Source organism: Carya illinoinensis, chromosome 8, assembly GCF_018687715.1.
Source record: "Carya illinoinensis cultivar Pawnee chromosome 8, C.illinoinensisPawnee_v1, whole genome shotgun sequence".
Classification (NCBI taxonomy): domain Eukaryota; kingdom Viridiplantae; phylum Streptophyta; class Magnoliopsida; order Fagales; family Juglandaceae; genus Carya; species Carya illinoinensis.
Genome location: NC_056759.1, coordinates 31,011,318 through 31,016,556, shown reverse-complemented (window position 1 = coordinate 31,016,556; position 5,239 = coordinate 31,011,318). Strand labels below are relative to the sequence as shown.

The 5,239-nt window shown below is 39.3% G+C and overlaps 1 long non-coding RNA gene across 6 annotated transcripts; it reads right to left on the bottom strand.

Annotated features, from left to right (window-relative positions):
* Positions 1–1,413: 1,413 nt before the first annotated feature.
* LOC122318888 lies at positions 1,414–3,750 on the bottom strand. 6 transcript variants are annotated; one of them, XR_006244929.1, is made up of 5 exons: positions 3,708–3,737; positions 3,579–3,625; positions 3,259–3,436; positions 1,941–2,022; positions 1,414–1,741 (listed from the first exon to the last, which is right to left on the bottom strand). It is a non-coding gene; the product is annotated as an uncharacterized LOC122318888 (long non-coding RNA). The 6 variants fall into 6 exon arrangements; XR_006244927.1 differs by having other exon boundaries at positions 3,259–3,625; positions 3,708–3,750; XR_006244925.1 differs by having other exon boundaries at positions 3,603–3,724.
* Positions 3,751–5,239: the final 1,489 nt, after the last annotated feature.

Genomic DNA, 5,239 nt, shown 5'->3' with positions numbered 1-5,239 from the left:
AGGTATTGATTGAGCTTGTACTTGATGGTATTAATTTATGAGGACATAGTTTTTATGCATTTCGGTGAATTATGAGAGTGCGTAGCATGAGCATGATATTTTGTGTTATAATTAAGGGTTAAAATTTCGTGCTCATTTTGAGGATTTTGTGGGGAGACAATACTTGTGGTTAAAGATTAATCATTCAGTTGTACCAATTATGTTATTGATGGTTAACTTTAAAAGTGGCTAATAGGTTACCAAAGTGTAGCATACAATGAAAGTTTGCAAGTTATAGAATATGAGTTGTTTGAGGTTAGCACAGTTTATTGTGTGAAGATGATAATCATTGTTATTTACTGAGTGTTGTAGTAAGATTGTTTTGGAAGTGGAGATTTCGGATGACATGGTTATCCTAGGAGTACTAGACGTGATGTACTACTAAGAAACTAATGCGAGTACAATGAAATCGCCTCTACGAGCAGACATGAGAGAGAAGTATCCTTAATTGTTTGGGTATTAATGATGATATATATGCTCCGAGTGGTATCTTGTATCCTGCTTTGACATTAATGTTTGACCTCTCAAATTTCAAGAGCAAAATTTTATTTTTAAGAGGAGAGTGATAGGATTACTACTACTCTCTTAATTAGATTTATCTTGTATCCTTCTTTTTAAGTTTCCCACCAAGCTCAAGGAAGATAGTCTATGCCAGACTGAGATAATCATTGTTGGCATGGGATAAAATTTAGAGAAATACTAAAACTCCCGAATTTGGGAGCCTTTTTTTTTTTTTTTTTAACCGAATACTTTTTTTTTTTTTTACTTAGTGATTAAGTAAATTTTTTTAAGTGATGGTGTGATTTTATTTTTAAATATTTAAGAATATAAAAATAAAATAAAAAAGTGCATTTGGGAGCTTTTTTGGGTACCTGTAGCATCACTCTAAAATTTATCCCATGCCAACAGTGATTTATACACATTATGTTCCGTAAGGTATCGCCATTAGGTTTTAATGGCAAATTGAATGAGTTTACTGGAAATGCCATTTCCCATATTATTTGTATAGTTTGCTCGTGAGAAGCGGATGATGCATGGCTTTTATATATATGCCTTAAAAGAACAATCCCTAGTACTCATCTGGAGGCTTCCGCTTACCGCTGATGGACTGAGACATTGTGGTAGACGGGATCTAACCACTTTCGGAAAATTAGTGTCTTGGAGACTGTTCTTCTCCGAGTTACTGAAATCCTCCAGCTGCATGCAGTGGCTACCAAAGCCATACCAAGTTGCCAACCGTGATATTCTCCATGTCAATGTAGAAATCCTCCAGATGTAAGGGCATGGACTGTCTTCCCAACATTGAGCCCATGAGTGAAAAAGATTAAAAAAAAAAGAAGAAAGAAAGAAAGAAACTAAAGTGCCACCAAGGAAGATGTTGAACCTGTCCAACCAAGCTCGATATATGGTCTAAACTTAAGAAGAAAGTTAGTTAATAGTTATCAAAGAGTGGCCTGCCGACCAGTTTGGAAAATTTGATGTCATGAGAGGGGGAAAATGGGAAAAGAAGAAACATCGTGCATAAACAGATGGCCCAATCTGGAAACCTGGGAATGCACTTCAAAATTTTTTTACAAACTTTCTATCATGTTACATGCCTGTATTTAAGCATGCTTGCCTTCATCCTCCATTGCCTTCAAATTCGCAGCCAACATCCGGTTCCTGTTCTGTGTTTGTCTTTCTACAGCAACCATATATAGGCCTAAACAAGTAGTAAGCACCACCACCACCAAAGAGGAGGGAAAAGAAAAGATCATTGAGGCAATTAGTACTAATAAACTTGCAACCCTTCAATTTGGCATTCATATAAGATTCATTGATATAAAACTATGACAAAAAAGGGTTGGAGATTCTCAGATCAGATTCGTTTCATAAAACAAAAAAGGGTTAGGAATGCATACCCACTGCACTTCCGATTGCACAGAGCCACAGAATCCTCATAGACCACTTATCACTAATAACTCCCCCGGTTCCCATATGTCGCTGTTAAAACCCATTAAACTGCTTTTGAGTATAGAAGCATTAAATAATAAACCAGATTCTTTACCATCCAAGAATTGCGAAGTAACAGCATCTTAATCAAATTCATGACTTAAGAATTTGTTGTCTAAGTAACAGAATTAATTCCTTTCCCAGTACAATTGGCCTGAATTCTAATAGCCCATACCAATGAAGTAGCTCACAAAGATATGCATCAGCCAAACTTAATGCTGTACCAATGTAGTAAGACTTGAAGGTTGTAAGATAAGCCCAGTTCAGAAGGCAGTACGGCCAGTTGCAGATAGTTACATCATGATTCATTTTTTTTTATATAAGTAAAAATATTTGATATATCAAAAGGAGCAACCAAGTACACTGAATGTATACAAGAAAACACCTAGCCCATAATGAAGTGCCCCTAATGACCCAAAAAAGCCCGTGAAAAACAACCCAAAATACACTAATCCCAAAACTACCCAAAATACCCAAAAAATTACACTGAACCTCAACCCATTGTTTCCCGTAGAACTAATACCCAAGCCCAAATATAAGGAGAAGTTCGCTCCTTGAAGGTAAATCATCCTGAACCTTCAACACTAGCCCATGCCACACGCTGTAAAAATAAAGCAATCTTATCTTATCACGAATGAGGGGGAAGTGTTAGGATGGCTGCAGAGTGAATCTGGCCTAGTCTCAATGGGGAAAAGAAGCATGGAAGTGATTCTAATTATTTCTAAGATTGCCACTCTGAAAATCTTCTGGTTCTTTATTTTCGTACATTTTCCCAGTATTCACTACTCAGCTTATTCTTAAATTTTACCATAAACGAAAAACGGCGTTCTTGACAACCAAATAATTATCAGTTTTCATAGGAAGAAAGAAAAGAGGAAATAATATTCGGTGTTATCAGCAGCAGATACTCGAGAACCAATAGCATGAGATCACATAATTCCTAGAGCAAATTCTTTCAAAACTGAGACTAACACAAACCCAACTTCAAAAAAGCGATGAAATTCAATAAATGAGTTGAATTTACAAGGTAAACACGAAATTAAGTCACCAAAGAACATACCCAAATCCCAGAGAAGCGCTTACATAGAAAACATCAAGGAAAGTTTTAATATGAATCATAATGTGGAATATCCCATTCATTTTCAATTGTTCCACACCGTCCTCACGGATCAATAAGTTAAACACAACTAAACGCGAGAGAGAGAGAGAGAGAGAGAGAGAGAGTACCTAAGGGGGTCGTCGATACAAGTTGAAGAGATCAAAGGAGATGGGGATTTTGATATTACAGGGTTTTTAGAGCAGTAACCATTTGGCTGCGTTGCGTATTATTTATTTGCAAATGGGATGCCCTTTTGGTGCCCCCTCCGTTTGCCCCAGTGGCCTTGCCACGTGGCAAGGCACATCACTACATTAGCCAACAGAGATTAATGTCAGAAAAATCTAGAAAAAAAAAAAAAAAAAGAAAAGAAAAAAACCGGAATTTCCGTCCCTTTCTAAATTGAAATCAGCAACAACTAGTGCAGAGATTCAAGCAGGAAAAAACACACAGGAGAAGACGAGGTACACATCACCGACAGAGACAGGATCACCGATCCTGAACAAAATGGAGAGAGATTGTGAATCGTAGACACCAAATGCTCGAGTCAAAATCCGAGAAAATAGGGTGCAGTGCGTACGAGAGAGAGAGAGACGAAGAGGGTTTTGAAGTCCAAACAAATGGAGGAGATTGGGAAGAAAGGATAATGATAAGGTTTATTTTTACTATCCATTTATTATTTTTATTTTTATTTAATCATTAACAAAATGTCTATTAATAAAATTGTATATATATTTTTATAATTAATCTACTCAGAAGCCACTATTCCGCTGCAGCCATAGAAGCCATGACGTATAAACCGGCTCATTAATATGGTTGAATCGAACCGGTTAGATTGAATCCGTGTGAATCCCTCCATTCCTCCTGAATCCGTGTGAATCCCTCCATTTCCCCCCAAGAGCCATCGAAGCCCCCAAAGCCCCCAAAGCCCCACTAAGCCATCGAAGCCCCCAACCCCCCAGAGCCATCGACGGAGGTCCCTCCCGAAACTAGATGCGCTTCGACGTCGAAACCCACCAGCCAGTTTCCCTCCTGAAAGTGAACGCCGTTCGGTGAAACCATATGGTCTGAAACGGCGAAACCCACCGACCCCCCAACCCCCCAAAGCCATCGACGGAGGTCCCTCCCGAAACCAAATGCGCTTCAACGTCGAAACCCATTGGCCAGTTTTCCTCCCGAAAGTGAACGCCGTTCGGTGAAACCATATGGTCTGAAACGGCGAAACCCACTGGCCCCCCAACCCCCCACCGAGCCATCAAAGCCCCCAACCCCCCCGGAGCCATCGACAGAGGTCCCTCTCGAAACCAAGTGCGCTTCGACGTCGAAACCCACCGGCTAGTTTCCCTCCCGAAAGCGAACGTCATTCGGTGAAACCATATGGTCTGAAATGGCGAAACCCACCGGCCAGTCTCCCTCTCGAAACCCGTCGCCATTCGGTGAAACCAAATGCTCTCAAACGTGGAAACCCATCGGCCAGTGTCCCTCCCGAAACCCCACGCCGTTCAGTGAAACCATATGGTCTGAAACTTTGAAACCCATCCCTGTTTTGGTCCCGAGACTCTACGCCGTTAGTCAAAGCCAGATTCTCCATTTCAACAACCGAAACCTTCAGCACCTTGATGCTCTGCGACATAGCCCATTCCTATCACTCCCCATTGAGAAAGGTAAATTTTTCCCCACGAAAGGTTACACGAAAGGTTCTAAACTGTTCTTGGTATTTTACAGATTGCGAAACTAGAGTAGGGATCTTCTTACAGATTGCAAAAGTGGAGTAGGTACAAATTTTCCAGATTGCCTTCACTCATGGTTTACATAAATATGGTTCTGTATTTTTCAATTTGGCTATCGTTCTGTATTTTACAGTATGGTTAACTGAAAAATCATGTTCCTTATTCCAATTATGGTGAATGTAAATGTATGTAAATTTCTGATAATGTATCGATCGGTTGCTAAATTAGAAAATGTTTGATAATTGAGAATTGTCCATTTTGATGCTAATGTCTGGATTTAAAAGATATAAAATCTTGTTTAACAGATCATGTATTACTAGGTCAGTTTCAAACTTGAGGATTTTGCAGATGATATGGATTATTTACTTTCTCACAATTTGAT